This window comes from Aulonocara sp. 'chitande type north' Nkhata Bay, linkage group LG19 (genome assembly GCF_057382095.1).
Source record: "Aulonocara sp. 'chitande type north' Nkhata Bay isolate Kocher_YH1m ecotype deep benthic linkage group LG19, A_spYH_male_GT1.1, whole genome shotgun sequence".
Classification (NCBI taxonomy): Eukaryota; Metazoa; Chordata; class Actinopteri; order Cichliformes; family Cichlidae; genus Aulonocara; species Aulonocara sp. 'chitande type north' Nkhata Bay.
The window spans coordinates 2,988,168-3,008,390 of record NC_141362.1 but is presented as its reverse complement, the minus strand read 5'-3'; the positions used below and the strand labels follow the sequence as shown (position 1 = coordinate 3,008,390).

Here is a 20,223-nt window from a genome sequence, read left to right as displayed (position 1 = left end):
CTGAGGGTAGCTGGCCAACGGGTCCAGCCTAACTCGAGCCGCTACACTGTAGCAAGTACCATAAGGACATCTTGAAATGAGAATCGGTTAGTACAGTCACTTCGCACAAAGATTTGTAGCACTGCCATATGCCAATGAGAAACACACCAATACCATTGATGTAAAAATACTGAAATTGTTACTTTACAGAATTGCTAGATGACCAGATGCTGGGGGCAGAGGAAGCATGTTCACTGCAGACCAAGTAACCCATAGAGTCATTATGGCGATTGCAAATAATCCTATACTTGGAAATAAACACTTGTGTTTGTTTTGATGTGTTTGAATAAACACCAGTACTTGAAGTTTGGATCCCTCTATGCTTATGGATCTATGACAGAAGTATGAGCTCAAACTGACATAGCCTACCTTGTGTACAGAGAAAGCAAAGGCCAGATGTGTTTTGTATTCATACCATCAGTGTGCAGTTGCCGCATTGTGTGCTTAGTAGATGATGGCTTGTGTGTACTGTTTGATACGGAAACACCATTTTTACAAAGGTGTGAAGAGTTAATCTAGCTGTGTTTGCTTTTGCAAGAGAACTACAATGTTTTGATTATTGGGTGACAGGTTTTCTTATTTGTGTGAAGAGTTTTGCAAAATTAGCCAATAGTTACAAAAAATGTGCTTAAGCAATCAGAAAAAACTGTAAACAGCATTGGTTGTATGCAACTCCTACCTGTAACACCGGGGGAAGTCAGAAGATGGAAAGCCGGATGCGGAGGACGACAGGTGAACGATTCAGGGACGCTCAGATGGCAGCTACTATTTATAGCAGCGCCCCCTAATGTCCTTGACTAATAGTGGGATCAAAGACCAGTTAATATAATATTCATTCTGCTACATAGAGGCTGTGTTTTAGATTTGTAACATTGTAGCATGTGATGTCGTAACAAGAATTAGCACTATGAATAAGTTAGCAACGAAGTGCCATTCCTAATTAATGAAGACATATATCTACGGAAAATGCATGTATTCTACTGAACCCTGTTACTACTATTAATTTGCACACTACAGCCATTTTCATAGAATTATTTCTTTATTGCTTCGGAGTACTGCGTCGCTGCTAACTTATTGATAGTGCTGCTTCTTTTTAGCACTATCACATGCTCCATGTAAAACAAAAGATGTCAGAAGAGTAACATCAGTTTTCCTTCCATATATTCAGACTTTCATTCTATGTATTGGAACTTGTCGTAAGTGTATCTGTCCTCCAAGCTCGGGTCCTCTACCAGAGGCCTGGGAGCTTGAGGGTCCTGCGCAGTATCTTAGCTGTTCCCAGGACTGCGCTCTTCTGGACAGAGATCTCCGATGATGTTCCCGGGATCTGCTGGAGCCACTTGCCTAGCTTGGGAGTCGGCCCATTTACCACTGGGACCACTGTTGCACTCACATCTTCTCGAACTCTTCTCTCAGCCCTTGGTATTTCTCGAGCTTGTTGCTACCATTCAACATAGCTATGGGGTCTTCCACTGCTTGTCCACCACAAAGTGTCATTGGAGTGATGTCTTTTAAAAGTCATTTTTGGACGTACAAGTCCCCCGAAGGGGTTGTTGTGTAACACCAGGTGGCATCTTTTTTTCAACGTCTACTGAACGTCTAGTTTTGTCGTCCCTACAACCTCCATGTACGGGCTAAAATGTGGTTGTTGTAGACGTCTTTTCAATGTCAAACTTAGACCCATTTTAGACGTCGTTTTTATACTGCCCTTATATGAGCTGTACTCTCATGTTTCCGGAGGGTGGAGGTAGGGCTGCTCAATTAATCGAATTTTAATCACGATTACGATCTGGGCTTTCAACGATCATTAAAAATGACTGAGCCGATTATTAGCCCCTCCCTCATTTATCCGCGACACCTTAAAGGCCGATTCGTGAAAATATTGTCGGGCATAAACCGGTGCGTGGCGCAAAAAAGGTTGGAGACCGCTGATTAAGAGGACCCGAGGGAAGCTCGGAAAGCTAAGCAGATTATTTGGAGAGGAGAGTGACTGCCGTTGGTTGAAAAGAGAGGTAAAAAAAAAAACTTCAGTGGTGTTGCACACTATTTTATATTATTTTTTAAAGTCATTGTTAACCCTTTAAAGCCGGTCAGAGCAGCACGCTCCGTTTTGTGTAACTATTTTTAAATCCCTGTAGAACCTGAACCCTGTAAGCTAGCGCAATAATTTGTTTTGCATATGAAACCGGAGGAGTTGTACTTACATCTTATGCCATCAGCTTGTCCTCGGTCACTGTTTCCTTCCACATAAAGCTTTGCAAAAATTGCATAAAAAGCGCTTGCAGGAACAAAAACATAATATTCCAGAAACACGCTTTGCCGATCCGATCAGCTGTTCGTAACACTTCCCACAGTGAAACAGACGTCAGCACGAACTGTCGCATGTCCGCCATTTCCTGGCCGAAACCGGAAGTGACGTCATTTTCACGGAAATGTAGTTTTTTACTTGTAGGCCTTAAAAGCCTACACTGGTCATGTTTGACTTTTCTGAATAGTTGCTGGGATGCTTAGAACTCGAATTGCACTGCTGGAAATAGTTTATTTTTGATGCACCTGCTGTTTTCTTTGCAAATTTGCATCATAGGATTGTTTTTTTTTGTTTTTCCTGCAGTATATAAAAATTGGTGTATCTCCAAAATAAAACTATGAAGACACTCACAATAAGTTTCCTGTTGAGTGACAAGGTAAGCGACCCATGTTGTAGGTGACGTCAGACGCCGGAGATTTTGGCGGAGAAAAAGCAAATGGTAGCATAGAGTTTAACAAAGGTTTTTCAAGCTTCAGTATTACCAAATATACTAATCAACTGTCATATAACTAACAACATCTGTTTTATCATCTCTAACACCCTGGAGGACAACGGGGAGAGTTTAGACGCTCTCCAAGATTACATCGACCGCTGTTTTCAAGATTTAGTAATGAATAAGGCCCAGAGTGCATCTTCCCCGGCCAAAATTGAGACGCCGTCATCGAAGAGATGTCGCCCGGCAGACTCCCCCGGTACAACATCGCCTGCCGGCAAAGACATCGCAGACATCCTGGAGTCAATCGACAAGCGATTGTCCAGTTTCGATGCGAGGCTGTCCCTGGTGGAGATTTTACACCGGGAATTTAAATCTCTGAGAGAATCCCTGGAATTCAGCCAGCAGCAGGTGGAAATGCTTGCCGCTGAAAATGCCACGCTACAGGAGTCGGTCAAATCTCTCACCGATAACGTGACCCAGCTAAACATTGAAAATAAAAAAATAAAAGAGTCCGTTATCGATCTACAAGCCCGTAGCATGAGAGATAATCTTGTGTTTTCTGGTATTCCAGAAACTGCCGGAGAGGACGCAGAGGCAACGGTGAAAAGCTTCATTAAAATCCACCTGAAGCTGCCGGAGGACACCGTAAAGAACATCAACTTCGATAGAGTACATCGCTTGGGGGGCGTGCGGTCGCGGACCGGGAGACCACGGCCTATTGTGGCCAAATTCGGTCAATTCAAACAGAAGGAACAGGTGAAGAGTCGCGGCAGAGAGCTGAAAGGAACGGACTTCAGCGTGAACGACCAGTTCCCCAAAGAGATCCTGGAACGACGCAAGGTCCTGTTCCCAGTTCGACGTAGCTTCATCCAGAAAGGCTCCCGTGCTGTCATCGCCGTGGACCGGCTCTACGTGGACGGACAGCTCTACCGCGACCCCGGCACCACACCGTGGTTATATTGACTGCACTCCAGATAAGAACCCGCTACACTCTTTTCTTATTCATTCACACTTTCTCCTTTAAAATGTGTTTAACCTAGTAATATCAATATGATGTCATAGCAGATATAACACCATCACCCTCCGTCATTGCTTTAATTGGAATGTTTCCGTTTCGTTTCTTTTTTGTTGTTGTTGCTCACAGTTCATGTGGTTTCTTTCTTTCTCTTGTCTTTCACTGCTGTGATCACCTACTTCCCCACTCACCTACAAACAACACCCTCTATTTCTCCATATTTTCACAACACGATCACGCAAACACATCAGCTCAACGGCAGCACATTCACAACAGCCTCACAGCACGCACAGACTTGCAGGACACATAACACAAGCCACGCTTGTTCATATTAGTGAATATTCACACACATAGTCAGACTTATGGAGTCTCTCACCACACTTCTTTTTCTCTTTCTATTTACAAACAAGGGATGTTTCCACACTCTCTCCACCTGTCTAAACGAAACACCCAGCATACATCATTAAACATACACGCACAATTAAGGGCATGCTGAGGTTTGTCACATGGAATGTAAATGGAGCTGGCACCAGAGGAAAGAGGTTAAAGATATTTAACCAGCTTAAAAAACTACAGGCAGATGTTGTTTTATTACAAGAAACTCACAGACCTGTCACAGGTTTAAACGAACTTAAAACACCTGAGTTTCCTAACGTGTTTGCAGCCTGTTATAATTCTAGACAACGGGGAGTAGCAATTTTAATACATAAAAATGTTAATTTTACAGTACTCGATACAGTTATAGATCCAGAGGGTAGATTTCTAATTATTAAACTATCAATATTGAACAAAAAACTATGTATTGTAAGTATATACGGTCCAAATGTTGATGAACCCTCATTCTTCCACGGATTTTTTAGTGCACTCTCTGAACACCTTGATTGCACACTCATTCTTGGCGGTGACCTCAACCTTGGACTAAATGAAGACATGGATAGGCTCAACACAACAGGAACTCAGCGTAATTGGCAGTCCACAAATATAATCAAACAGTATATGAGCGACTTTGGTCTTTGCGATGCATGGCGCTCTCTTCACCCCACCAGTAAGGAATATACTTTTTTCTCGCATGTTCATCACTCTTACTCTCGTCTGGATTATTTTTTGGTCAGCAGCTCACTGCTGTGTGACATTTCAGACACTGAGATTCATCCTATAGCTGTCAGCGATCATGCTCCTGTATCTTTAACACTAATGCACAAGAATAACACTACGCCAAGAAAAAACTGGAGATTTAATATATCACTACTTAAAGATGAAGACTTTATTAAATATTTTAAAAAGGAATGGACTTCATATTTAGACTTTAATGACACTCCCGGAATATCTGCTTCTGTTCTATGGGAAGCAGGGAAAGCTGTGATGAGAGGTAAAATAATTTCTTTCTCATCACACAAAAAGAAAGAAGAAAACAAAAATATTCAGGAATTAGAAAAAAACATCAAATCACTAGAAGAAGCCTACGCGTCCCACCAAGATCAGGAAACATTGAACAAAATATGCAAAACAAAACTAGAATTAAATGAAATTATTAATAAAAAAACACAATTCCTTATACAAAGACTTCGCTTGCAGAATTTTGAACACAGTAACAAATCAGGTCGATTTCTAGCTAACCAGCTAAAAATAAATAAAGAAAAAACAACTATATGTGCTGCTAAAGACTTATCGGGGAACATAATATATGATCCTGGAAGAATAAACAACATTTTTAGGGATTTCTATGAAACTTTATACTCACCACAAATAAACCCATCTAAAAATGAAATTGATCTGTTTCTTGACAACGTAACTCTTCCAAAATTACTAGATAGTCAAGCAATGGAACTGGATTCGCCACTGACGCCAAGTGAACTCCAGGAAGCCCTGATAAGTATGCCCAATAATAAGGCTCCAGCAGAATCCCTGCAGAATTCTACAAAGAATTCTGGATAATTTTGGCACCAGTATTCCACGGCATGTTGCAGGAAATCGAGGAAAATGGCAGACTACCACCAAATATGAATTCTGCCAACATTAGCCTCCTGCTAAAATCAGGCAAAGACCCTTTATTTCCCTCAAGCTATCGTCCAATTTCTCTTTTAAATGTAGACCTTAAAATAATCTGCAAAGCTCTCTCAAAGAGATTAGAGAAAATGACCCCCCTCTTAATTCATCCTGACCAAACTGGTTTCATAAAAGGTCGGCACTCCTCAACAAACACTCGTAGATTACTTAATTTAATAGACTACTCATACGATAAAAACATCGAAACCATAATATTATCTCTAGATGCAGAAAAAGCATTTGACAGAGTTAACTGGAAATTTTTATTCGCAACTTTACACAAATTTGGTTTTGGAAACTCTTTCATAAACTGGATAAGAATATTATACAATTCCCCAACAGCTCGTATCAGAACAAATGACCAGACATCCTCCAGCTTCTGTCTCCTGAGGGGCATCAGACAGGGATGCCCACTCTCCCCTTCACTTTTTGCAATTTTTATCGAACCTCTAGCAGCATCATTTAGACAGGCTACAACAATTAAGGGCATAAAATGTAAGAACATAGAACATAAAATCAGTCTCTATGCGGATGATGTGTTGCTTTTTCTGCAAAACACACAAACCAACCTCTCTGAGGTAATTACTTTAATAAACTGGTTTTCAAGAGTTTCAGATTATTCAATTAACTGGCCAAAATCTACAGTTCTCCCCATTAACTGCTCCTTCCATAATTCTTCCTCTGCCCCACTGCAATCCGGAAATATTAAATATTTAGGTATTATTGTCTCTCCTAAGCTTTCAGGCTTAACTAAATTAAACCACATCCCACTTCTAAAGAAAGTAGAAGGCGATCTGACTAGATGGAAATCTTTACCCATATCACTCATGGGAAGGGTCGCCACTATAAAAATGATGATCTTGCCAAAAATAAATTACTTATTTTTGATGATCCCTAACAAACCATCACAAGATTGGTTCAGATCTCTGGATTCATATATTTCCAAATTCCTTTGGAAAGATAAACCCCCGCGTATCAGCTTAAAAATGCTACAAAGAACCAAGGATAGAGGAGGATTAGATCTGCCTAATTTTCACCAATACTTCTTAGCCAACAGGCTTCAGTTCATCTCAGAATGGTTAAAACATACCTTCTTAGTTGAGCCCTGGCTAGATGTTGAACAGGCACTATGCAAGGATCTAGAGATTTCAGACCTACCATTTATTAGCTCAAACATCAAAAGACATGAATGCTTTAAAAGTATCAACATCAGCTTTTCTCTGACAGCATGGTGGGAGTTTCTAAAAATAACGGAGTCTTCATTAATCCCATGCAAACGTACACCTATCTGGAATAACCCTGACATATTACAAAACAATAATATGATTAATTTCCCAGAATGGAGTTGTAAAGGAATTAAATACTTAGAACATATATTAGAGGGAACAGAATTTATTCCATTTGACAGACTAGTTGCACAATATGGGATCAACAAGAAAAGATTTTTAGAATATCAACAAATTAAATCCATAGTAAAAAAGAAATTTAACCTCAGTCAAGTTGAATTACAAACACCACTAAGTGCGGCACATTTTCTTACTCTTAAATCCCCCAAATTATTATCTAAAATATACAGAACACTTTCTAAATTAGATGAATCAATATCCCTTCCTATTGCAAAGTGGGAAGCAGATCTATCAGTCAGCTTAGACCAAAACTTCTGGTCTCAGATTTGCTTAAAAACCTTTAAACTAATTAAAAATCCCAGTCTGCAATTAATACAATACAAAATACTACATAGAGTGCACTATACAGGTCATCGGATGTTCAAGATGGGCTTTACATCTTCCAACAACTGCTCACACTGTCAAGGCAATACACCAGACAATTACATCCACGCTCTTTGGTTCTGTCCACCAGTGCAAAAGTTTTGGCGCGAGATATGTGAAGACTTATCAAAGTGTCTGAAATGTAACATTCCAACTTCCCCCTTAGTGTGTTTACTGGGCAGCTTAGATAATGTCACTTCAGAAAAGAATATAGCCCATATGGTTTTCACTGCCCTATGCATAGCCAAGAAAACAGTCCTCATGAACTGGAAAAATAAAAATAATCTTAATTCTAACCAATATAGAAATTTTCTATTAGATTACATTAGTCTTGATACAGCCTCTGCCACCACATCAGATCAATTGCTCTGGGCTCCTTTGATCAGCTCCATCACCTAGTGGGGGTGGGGGGGGGTCATAATTTGGTCCCACCTTCACTGTTGTGATTGGTGTGGGGGTAGGGACAGGCTTAGGGCGTCGGGGGGTTCCCCGGAGGCATCTTCCTTGGGGGGCTCAACCCGGGGTAGCGGTCATGTCCGGTTGGGGGCTCTGTTGGCTCTCAGGTGACTGTTTCCTCACGGCTGCGTGCAGCGGGGCTAGGGGAGGGTCTGTGCTGACGGACGTGGGTTACTGACCTGGTAGCCTGGCTGGCCCTGGGTGGGTTCGGGATGGGCGTGAGGTTCTGGGGGCGCTCCGTCTCTGGGCTGGGGCCCGGGCCGGGCCTCGGGGGCTTGGATCCTGGTTGGTGTGTTGCCGGGGTTGTGGGCGGGTGGGTGCATGGGGGCCCGGCCCTGGAGCAGGGTGCCGCCGGTGCGTCGAACCACCTGGGGGGGCTCTTCAACTGGTGGGGGAGATTGTCACATCTTGCAGGAGCTTTCCTCTCTTCAGGAACTCTCTCTGCAGGAGGGGGAGATACAGGAGAGGTGGAGGAAGATCTCAGCCTGGGCGTTTACTGTCTTATGTAGTCTGGAAGATGAGTGGATGGTGGGGTGGGTGCAGTTTTCTCTGTGGTGGGGTTGGGTGGACTGTCCCGGGCTCTGTGGGGCCGGGAGGCGCTGCTGCACTGGGCCCCGGTCTGGATGGGCCTGGGCCCCCTTTCCCTGGCGGGTCGCGGAGTGTGGGAGTGCCTACTGGGGTCAGCGGGGGAGCTGGCCCCAGGGAGGGGTTACCTGCCCCTCCCTTCCTTCCCTCCCCATCTCCAGCTGCCTCTCTCTTCCCGCTCCACCACAACCACCCACACATGCAGGGCCTTGGAGTAGGGGTATGTCACCAGGGTGCAGAGGAGGCTACCCCCCCCCCCCCCCCCTCTGTCCCCTTCTGGCTGCCTCTGCCTCAATTTTATCCCACAACTTAGACATTCACATTATTCACACTCTCATTACACATACATATAGGATCTTGGGGGTGGGCACAATCACGGAGTCCAAATTACCATCAGGGTGTACACCTCACCCCTGGCGTCGTTGCCCACCTCTCAATTTTAAATACACTTAGACATTGAGGGCTAGCAGGAGGGGCTATGCGCTTACCTGCTGCTCTCTGGCAGGTAGCTCCATGCCCTCCTGGGTTTTAAATGCACCTTAGAACACACATGCATCAACACTACAATGAGCGGGTGGAGGGAGGTTTGGAGTCTTCTCCCACCCCCATTCTCTGCGGCCTGCTGGACCGGGAGGGCTAGGAGGAGTTGGCCGTCCGACTGCGGTCTGGAGTGTGGGGTCTCCCTGCTGCTACGGAGTCGGGGTGGTCTGCCTCTCCCCACCGCAGGGAAAAGGGTAACACCACCTGGGTCTGGGTGCAGTTCCCCCCTCCAGGGGCAAGGGCACCTAGACCCGGTTTGTAGAGTACGCTTGAGGAGTGTGATCGTGTGTACAGCGTCTCTTTATGTCTGTCTCCACGTTGGGTGAGTGTGGAGTGAGTGCATATGAGAGCATGAGGGTGGGAATGGATGTTTGTGTCTGTGTGTGCCTGTATGTCTGTGTCTATATGTCAGGTTGGGTATCAGACGCCACCTCTCTGGGGACACCTCAGGCCCTCCAAGGTTTGGAGGCCTATCTCCACCTACCACCACTTCCCCTGCCGGTGGCGGACTCCCTCAGGTGTCGGTGCGTTGGTGGTTCTTTGTGTCTGGGGGTGGGCGCCCAGGTACACACCGGCTAACTCCTTGGCGGCCGCTTATCGGGGCCTGGAGCCTGGGGCTCGCTCGGGCCCCTTCGGGGGTGGGGTGCCCCTGGCCTCTCGGCCTGGGGCTCGGTCACTCAGGCGCAGCTGGCTGCCGGCGGAGCTCACGGGCGCGTCACTGCAACTCCCCCTGGCTTCTGCTCCGCGGCTGCTGAGTGAACCCTCATCTGGGACTCTCCTCAGCTCTTACTGGAACAGTGGCGCGGCTGCCCCTCTGTTGGTCTTCCATGGTTTCTTGTGTTCTGGGGGCCTCTGGATGTCTGGAGTTTTGATCTCCTCCATACCTGCTTCACACCCTGGAGGACGGGGCGTGGCCCCCCCACACTCCCTAGCAGATCGTTACATGGAGAAACCTTTGGAATACAAGCGCGCTGATCCACACAGGTATGCACACGGGTGTTCACTGCTCGTAGACCCAAATTACACCTTTCTTGGCTGCTACTTCGAAGCACATCTGTCCTGCGTGCTGCACAACAACATTGAATATTTAGTATTTACTGCTGTTTACACTTAGCTAGATTAATGCGATGGTGTTGTGTTTAGTATGTTGCTTTGTTTCTTTTTTTTTGTCTTTTTTTGCTTGTTTTCTATTCTTCTCTCAACAGGTGATCCAGGAGTTTTTTTTTCTCCCCCCCTTTCTCACTGTCCCTCTCCCCTTCTGTTTTTCCTTTCCTTCCTCTTTCTTTCTCCCTTTCCTATCTCTCACTCATGTCTGTCCCGTCTGTAACATCTGAAAATAAAATATAATAAATAATAAAAACAAAGATCGACCAAATGGACCAATACGGCAATGCCACGATGATCCATTTGGCAAAGTAAATCCATTGGGTATCCTTGTTGGTCTTCAGACAACAATTCTGATGGCTAAAGAACCAAATGGGACAGGCGGGAAAAAAAAAAAAAAAAAAAAAAAAAAGTTTCCTGTTGTTGTAAACTATTTTTTGCAACTTTTTTGTATTTAAAGTTTTGAGGGATAAACCTCTTAAATTTCTCCAAGTAGAAATATATGTAAAAAAAACAAAACAAAAACGATTTTAAATTTTTTTGTAGTTTATTGCACTTTTTTGCAATTAATGTAGTTACTATGGACTTAATGCATACATATTATTAAAATATGGGCTATAACAGTTATTTAGCAACTTGAAATGCTCCCACAAATGGCACTACAACATGTAAAAAAATAATATAAGCTCTGGCGGACTTGGTTCTATAGTAGGTCTTAAAGGATTAAATAAATATCGTCAAATAATCGAGATCTCAATTTCAGTGAAAATAATCGTGATTATCATTTTTGCCATAATCGAGCAGCCCTAGGTGGAGGGCATGTTTCTGTTACAGAAACAGTTATGTGTGAAGGAATGCAGAGTGATCAGTGGACATCTCCAAGATGGCGCGGGGCTCTTGATGTCACGGTATGGCATGGCAAACCGTGGAAGGAGTGGGGAAGGAGGACCCAGGCGCGGTGCTCTATGTATAAACAGTGTGTTTATTTACAGTGTGCAACAAAGTAACAATAAATCCCCGTGTTTTCCCAGACTCCCGTGTCGTGTCTCTCCGTGAATAGTCCGTGTCTCTGTGCTCTCCGCTCCCGTGTCAGCACCCCCCGGTGCTCGCTGCTCTCGTGTCTTCCACGCTCCTCCTGCGGGAAACAACAGACGCAGCCGTCAGGACACATACAACTGCCGGCAAACACACACACTAATTCAATCAACGGGACGACTAACGTGGAGCCTCAAGGAATGATCCCGCGTCGGTGGGAGCTCCAAGACTCTCTTAAGTAGCTCCCCCGACGAGGCCTGATCAGCAGCAGGTGTGTGGCTTCGGGTGTGGCCAGTCCCCTTGCAGGGCCACACCCTCCAGGCCTGACGCCGCCTATAAACAAGTGCTCAGCCACCCACACACACATATACACAAGCACAGAGAAGGGGAAGCAACACCAAAATACACAACAATAACACAGGTCCATGACTGCCCAGGGGTCCTGGGTCGCCCAGTCCCAGGACCCTGACAGTACCCCCCTTCTACGGGTCGGCTCCCGACGACCCAAAAACACAAACCAAAAACAAAACAGCACAACCAACCCAGGGCGGGCGGCAGGAGGTCCAGGACGGAGGGCCAGAACCAAAACAAGCAAAAACCTCCAAAGAAAACAACCCCCCCAAGGTCACAGTCCCAGAGTCCGACCGCGCATCCCGCAGCGGAGCAACAAAAAGAAAAAATGCCACAAAACAGTCTCAGGCAGCCCATCAACACAACAAAAAGAGTTCAGGGGGCCTAATTCGAGTCCAATGGCGGCGACATTGCAGCTCCGGCGGACGGCCACGGGTCCGGCAACAGCAGAAAAACGGTTCTGGGGGCCTGCCACTGCTCCAGTGGCGGCGGCACTGCTGCCCCTCCGGTGGCGAGCCCCGGGTCCAGTAACGGCGGCGCTGCTCCCCAGGCGGCCTGCCCGGGATCCAGTGGCGGCGCTGCTGCTCCTCCGGCGGCCTGTCTCGGATCCACTGGCGGTGGCGCAGCTCCGGTGAACAACGGCGAGGTGTGGTATATGGCCGATGACATGCCGGTCGATGACGCGCCGGTCGTTGACGCAGATGCGCTGGGCGTAGCTGGCGTGGAGGGCGCGCTAGACGTGGTGGTCCTTCTGACTCGCTGACCTCCAGTTCAGGCTGAGCGGGTCTCTCCGGACCTCCGAGCTCCTCCAGTGGCAGCGCGAGCTCCTCCGGCACGCCTAGCTCCTCTGGCACGCCTAGCTGCTCCGGCTCGCTGAGCTCCCCAGCTGGCGGTGCGGGCTCCTCCGGCTCGCTGAGCTCCCCAGCTGGCGGTACGGGCTCCTCCGGCTCGCTGAGCTCCCCAGCTGCCCTGGCGGTGCGGGCTCCTCCGGCTCTCTGAGCTGCTCCTGCTCGCTGAGCTGCTCAGCTGGCGGTGCGGGCTCCTCCGGCTCGCTGAGCTCCACCGGCTCGCTGAGCTCCACCGGCTCGCTGAGCTCCTCCGGCTCGCTGAGCTCCTGCCCGGGCTTGCAGAGCTCCCGCTCGCCGAGCCGCTGCTGCTGGACAAAGTCTGTGGTTTCCCGAGCTTGCACTACCCCCCGGGCTTTATGCAGGGTGCAAAGGAAGGCGGAAACTCCCTTAAGCTGGCAGAGGTAGGGATTTCCCTCCAGGATTGCCTCGATGGCTTTTAACCCCACCACTTTTGCCCTTGTGTTGGTGGTGTGAGTTACCCAGTCCATCAGGCGTTGGATGCGTGTGAGGTCGCTCTCTCCAGACAAAGCTGCTGGATCCATCTCATGGTCGCGTCGTACTTCCATCATAACAGGGAAAGGCTGTAAGACACTAATGGAGTTCATTTTACTCCCAGCAGCATTCAGAGCTGCTGGAGTGGGTAGTGGAATGGAGGCTGCTGCCGGTGGAGAAGATGGCTGAGGGGTGACTGCATGCGGATGAGATGACGACAGTGTTACAGCTGCAGATGGTGATGTTACCTGCGCCGTCAGCTCGTCCACTGCCGACACAAACACAGATGGTGAGGGAAATAGAAAATTGTCCGTACTACTCACCACAGCCGGCTCTTGAGATGACCGTGGATTAGGCTGCAGTGAGGAACGCCGGCGGCGCGAACATCGTTTCCGTGTAGACGTCGGGGCCGGCGTCTCAGGATGTGAATCCACCAGCTGTCCGGGCCGGTGAGCAGCCTGAGGAGGAGAGTGGAGGTGGAGGGTGGAAAGCAGGAAGTCCAGGACTACTGAATTAAGGGAGTCCACCAGCCAGGGGAATTTAAACAGCATCTCCTGCAGCCGCCTCTCCACGGCGGGACGCAACATCTCCGCGCGGGCTTCTCCCACCACAACTCACATAGGCGGTAAACCTTGTCCATAACCTCCCTCCTGAGCCTCTCCTCAGAGACCGCTGGGTCCATATGTGGCGGGATCATTCTGTCACGGTATGGCATGGCAAACCGTGGAAGGAGTGGGGAAGGAGGACCCAGGCGCGGTGCTCTATGTATAAACAGTGTGTTTATTTACAGTGTGCAACTAGAGATGGACCGATCCGATATTACGTATCGGTATCTGTCCGATACTGACCTAAATTACTGGATCGGATATCGGAGAAAAATAAAAAATGTAATCCGATCCATTAAATATCACGAAAGCACCTCACAAAACTTGCAACACGCCGTAACTCGCCTCAGAACGTTAGCACGTCGGAGCAGTATGCATCACGTGATAGAGCGGCTGTGGCATGCGGGACCTGTCGGTGGTCTGGATAGCATGTGGAGCTTCGCTAGCAACCCGGCATTTCATCTCCGACAAAGTTATCCCGAGAGAAGTAAAGCAAGTGTGTAAGTCCATCTCTGAATGTTTGTAAAGCATTCCTGCGTTAAGCTTTTTTTTTTTTTTTTTTTTTTCTAAATGACATCAGAAACAGCAGTATGCGACATTACGTGATGGCAGAGCTTCAGTTCATCCTTTGTCATTTTTTTTTTTTTTTTTTTTTTAATAAATAGGACAGGGGGAATGAATGAGAGAGAGAGGGGGAGAGAAAGAAAGAAAACCAAAGGGGAGAAGAGACGGTGAGAAGGGGGGGGAAGAGAGACAAAAAAAAAAAAAAAAAACTCCTGGGTCACCTGTATGGAGAAAAAAAAAAAACAAACAAACAAACAAAAACAAACAGAGGAGACAGCAAACAACAAAGAGCAACATAATAATAGAGAAAACAAAGCACCATCACAATAAACTAGCTAGTCATAGATATCAATATTTACTAAATAATAAACGATATTGTGCAGCACGCAAGATAGACAGCGCACAGTGTGCTTTGAGGCAGCAGCCAAGAAAGCTGTAGTCCGCGTCTGTGAACACCCATGTGTGCATACCTGTGTGGATCAGCATGCTTGCATTCCAAAGGTTTCTCCATGTAATGATCTGCTAGGGAGTGTGGGGGGGCCACAGCCCCGTCCTCCAGGGTGTGAAGCGGGTATGGAGGAGATCAAAACTCCAGACATCCAGAGGCCCCCAGAACACAAGAGACAATGGAAGACCAACAGAGGGGCAGCCTGCGTTAAGCTTAACAAGCGACTGCCTCTCCTGCTGCTACTTCAATCATGAAACTGCTTAACGATCAGCTGATCGGCTTTTCTGTCGCGAGTCCGTGTCTCTAGTTTGCTTTTGGCCCACTTTGCACCAGAAAGAGGAAACCAGCGGCTGAACAACAGCAGCACGTTTAAGCTTGATCAGCTGTTGTTAGAATTTATTTAATATTACTTTCTACTCGAGGATCTTTTTCTACGTAGCTGACGCTGGTAACTGTGCAGGGGCGGATCTAGCAAAGTTTAGCCAGGGGGGCCGATAGGGCATTAACAGGGAAAAGGGGGCACAAAGACATACTTTTCTTTCTTATTCTCATTTAAAATGTCGAGCTTTTAATAAATAATTATCTGACACCCAAAGTTTTAATTTGATGTAAAATGAATAGAAGTCAATTACTGTATATAGTAACTATTAAGTCTAATATATATACCCTAGTAAGCTATAGTACTTTTTCCTTTGGGAAGGTACCATCTGTGCAGTCTGCAATTTTGTTGAAGAAAGATGTTGAATCTATTTAATATTTCTTGAAAAATAATTGATTTCTGTGCATTTTTTTTCACACTGCATCAAATTAAGGTTGATTACGTCGATTAAGCATCATGAGGTGGAGCGTGAGGGGTGGTTCCCTATTTTTTATTTTTTTATTTTTGTTGTTGCTGGGAGTTGGAACCCTATTAGTTAGGTTGCTTAATATTTACGCTAAGTACTCTTTAAAATACCAGAATAGGGAGGATGGTGTAGGTTTAAGTCTATTAGATTGATCAGTATTGCTGAACTATGAAATATTTTTTTTTGCATACAGGTATAACAACTACCTGGTACCAGACCCACCTGGCCTTTTTGACGGCCACGTCTGGCCCATGTACCTGAAACATAAGAACTAAGGGGCAGTACCTGTGGACTGGCAGACCGGGGTGGTGGTCCCCATCTTTAAGAAGGGGGACCACCACCACCACTTCCCCTGCCAGTGGCGGACCCCCTCAGACATCGGTGCGTTGGTGGTTCTTTGTGTCCGGGGATGGGCGTCCAGGTACACACCGGCTCACTCCTTGGCGGCCGCTTATCGGGGCCTGGAGCCTGGGGCTCGCTCGGGCCACTTCGGAGGTGGGGTGCCCCCGGCCTCTCGGCCTGGGGCTCGGTCACTCAGGCGCAGCTGGCTGCCGGCGGAGCTCACGGGCGCGTCACTGCAACTCCCCCTGGCTTCTGCTCCGCGGCTGCTGAGTGAGCCCTCATCTGGGACTCTCCTCAGCTCTTTCCGGGACAGTGGCGCAGATGCCCCTCTGTTGGTCTTCCTTGGTCTCTTGTGTTCTGGGGGCCTCTGGATGTCTGGAGTTTTGATCTCCTCCACACCTGCTTCACGCCCTGGAGGACGGGGCTGTGGCCCCCCCACACCCTCTAGCAGATTATTACATGAAGGAACCTTTTAAAAAAACAAAAAACAAGCGCGTCCATGCTCACAGGTGTACACACGGGTGATCACACCCACAAACTACACCCTTTTTGGCTCCTACCTCAAAGCACACTGTGTTCTGTTGATCTTATGTGCTGCACAATAATGTTTAACATTTAGTATTTACTGTCATATTCCCATATATCATTGTGATGTTGTTTATTCTATTACTCTTGTTCTCTTCTGCTTGCTTTCTTTTTTCTTTCTCAGCAGGTGATCCAGGTGATTGATATATGCATTTTTTTTCTCTGCCCGTTCTGTTGGTTTTTGTCTTTTGCCCTTCTCCCCCGTCCCTCTTCTCAGCTGTTTCTCTTTCCCTCTTTCTTTCTCCCCTTCTTTCCCCCAGTCAAGTCTGTCCCGTATTCATTAAGTGAAAATAAAATAAACAAAAACAAAAAAAAAAAAAAAAAAAAAAAGAAGGGGGACCGGAGGGTGTGTTCCAACTACAGGGGGATCACACTCCTCAGCCTCCCTGGGAAAGTCTATGCCAGGGTGCTGGAAAGGAGAGTTCGTCCGTTAGTCGAACCTCGGATACAGGAGGAACAATGCGGTTTTCGTCCTGGTCGCGGAACACTGGACCAGCTCTTTATCCTCTCCAGGATACTTGAGGGTGCATGGGAGTTTGCCCAACCAGTCTACATGTGTTTTGTGGACTTGGAGAAGGCATTCGACCGTGTCCCTCGGGGTGTCCTGTGGGAGGTGTTGCGGGAATATGGGGTGTCTGGCCCATTGCTACGGGCCATTCGATCCCTATACAACCGTTGCAAGAGCTTGGTTCGCATTGCCGGCAATAAGTCGGACTCGTTCCCGGTGGGTGATGGGCTCCGCCAGGGCTGCCCTTTGTCTCCGGTTCTGTTCATAATTTTTATGGACAGGATTTCTAGGCGCAGCCAAGTGGCGGAGGGCTTTCGCTTTGGTGGCCTCAGAATCTCATCTCTGATTTTTGCAGATGATGTGGTTCTGTTGGCTTCATCGGGTGAGGGCCTCCAGCTCGCACTGGAACGGTTTGCAGCCGAGTGTGAAGCAGCGGGAATGAGGATCAGCACCTCCAAATCTGAGGCCATGGTTCTCAGCCGGAAAAGGGTGGAGTGCCCACTCCGGGTCGGGGATGAGTTCCTGCCCCAAGTGGAGGAGTTCAAGTATCTCGGGGTCTTGTTCGCGAGTGATGGGAGAAGGGAGCCGGAGATCGACAGACGGATTGGGGCTGCAGCTGCAGTAATGCGGACGCTGCACCGGTCCGTCGTGGTGAAGAGGGAGCTGAGTGTAAAAGCGAAGCTCTCAATTTATCGGTCGATCTACGTCCCTACCCTCACCTATGGCCACGAGCTGTGGGTAGTGATCGAAAGAACGAGATCGTGGATACAAACGGCAGAAATAGAATAGAATAGAATAGAATAGCCTTTATTGTCATTGTACAGAGTACAACGAAATTGGAGTGCCACTCCCTTGGTGCAAGTTTCAATAATAAATATAAATGTAAAATATAAAAAGTACAAAAAAAACAATCGTAAGTACTCAAACAATAGTATGTACAATATATACAGGATAGCAGCATTAATATAATGACAGTATGAATAGCAGCATAATATAATGACAGTGACGGTATGGAATAGGTTCAATTGTTTTTGTGCTTATTTACTACGGTGATAGCTCTGGGACAGAAGCTATCCCTGAATCTGTTTGTCCTGGTTTTATGTGACCTGTACCGTCGGCCTGACGGTAATAGTTCAAACAGTTGGTTGCTGGGGTGAGAGTGGTCCTTGATGATATTGCCAGCTCTGCTGAGGTACCGAGAGTTTGCAGTGACCTCCAGGCTGGGCAGAGAGCAGCCAGTGATCTTCTGGGCTGTGTTGATGACCCTCTGCAGTACTTTCCTGTCTGCAGCTGAGCACCCTGCATACCATGTTGTTATGCCGTACGTTAGGATGCTCTCTATGGTGGCTCTGTAAAATGTCACCAGCAGCCTCTCCTCCAGGTTGTTCCTCCTGAGCACTCTCAGAAAGTGGAGACGCTGCTGGGCCTTTTTAACCACCGCTGTAGTATTTGCAGTCCAGGAGAGGTCATCAGATATCTGCACGCCCAGAAACCTCATGGAGTGTACCCTCTCCACACAGCTCCCGTGAATGTAAAGTGGGGCCGGGTCTGCTCTGCCCTTCCTGAAGTCCAAGATAAGTTCTTTAGTTTTCGTGGTGTTCAGTTGGAGGTTGTTAACTGAACACCACTCAGTCAGTCTGTTGACCTCATCTCTGTAGTCCGACTCATCCCCCCTTGAGATGAGTCCAACCACTGTGGTGTCATCCGCGAACTTTATGATGGTGTTTGAGAGATGGGTAGGGGAGCAGTCAGATGTGTAGAGCGTAAACAGGAGGGGACTCAAAACACATCCTTGTGGAGACCCGGTGCTGAGTGTGATCCCAGATAGCAAGGAGACATTGAACAGATGTTGATTTTCCATCTGAACCATCAGAATCGTCAGGATTGAAATGTCAACACAAAACCAATGTTGAAACAACATTGAAATACTGATGAAACCTGACACTGACATTGAAATAACATTGATTCACTGTTGTTCTGTCATCGTTGATTGTTGATCTATTTATAGTTGACAAGGTGACAACAATCACGTTGAAAAACCATCGATTTATGGTTGAGCGGGAAATTAAAGCTGCTACCACTTGGACTATTCCGCAGCACCCCTCTCAGTGGTACATCCCTCCAGGTAACCATTGTCTTGTACAGTAGAGCGGGACATTAGATTTACTCTCAGCGGAATTGACCGGAGAAGGCATCAGTTCATGCACTGCACTGGCCTGCGCCACGATTAGTATAAGGTAAGAATGAATGACTTTTGTTCTATTCGTTATTTCCACGGTTGCATTTGAATAACAGTAAAAAAAAAAAAAAAAAAAACTTGTTAATGTAAAGTTTCGGATAAAATGTGGGAGCCCGAAATTGTGTCTACTTTCATCTTACAATCTGGCAACAAATAAATTGCACTGCAAACAAAGTCTATCAACAAAGAAAACATTTCATTTCATACTTTTCCATTATATTCCCTTATAAAGCTAGCTTTAACGCTTCAAGGGTTCCTTTGTTCTTGCCGTCGCCTCGGCGCTTGACCCAGACTTTCGCTCTGTAGTTGCTTTTTAGCATAGTACTACAAAAAATTGTAAATCTGTGATATATGATTGATAAACGTAAAGGTAACTGTATAAATGTGTTCAATGACTTTGTTACTTTTAATGATTGGAGAGCACCCGCTTCGATTCGCACTCAATTCAAACTTTACGCTGCACGCTCACCTAACTTGCGTTTGCACCTTTTGTCCGCACGTAAACTGCGTTTAGCATTTACGTGTGGACGAGGAAGACGGAGAAAACGCAGCGTCAAAGGTGTGCGCCTATTTTGACGCCACACTGTGCGCCAAGTTTTTGTCTCGGTGCCATGAATTCCTACAATGGCAGACTTAGACAAAATACTGTTAATTTTATTATCTTCAGTGTTTAAATGCTTACATATACGGGTTTGCTTGTAATTGTTGCCTATATACATTTTAAGCTATTATTTATTATTTAGTTCAATCAATAGATCAAGTTTTGTAGTGACTATGAAATATATTGTAATTATCTGTTTCCTGTTTATCCTAGACAGGGCAAAAAAGGACTCCAAATTTCAAAAAAGATAAAAATGAAAGACTGGTGCATTGTGCAGTTTAGCACTGGTGGTACAGAAATAGTCCCTAGATCATGGATAAATGGGGAGAAATTGTCATGGCCTCCATATCCTCCGTGAGACACATTCAGGATCCACGACGCAGTAAAGAGGAGAGTTCATCCTGGTGCAACATGGCTCACCTATGCACCAGTCCAACTTCTAATAAGCCATGGTGGGTATCA

At 46.5% G+C, this 20,223-nt stretch overlaps 1 pseudogene; it reads right to left on the bottom strand.

Annotated features, from left to right (window-relative positions):
* Positions 1–11,958: 11,958 nt before the first annotated feature.
* LOC147306318 (uncharacterized) lies at positions 11,959–13,739 on the bottom strand (annotated as a pseudogene).
* Positions 13,740–20,223: the final 6,484 nt, after the last annotated feature.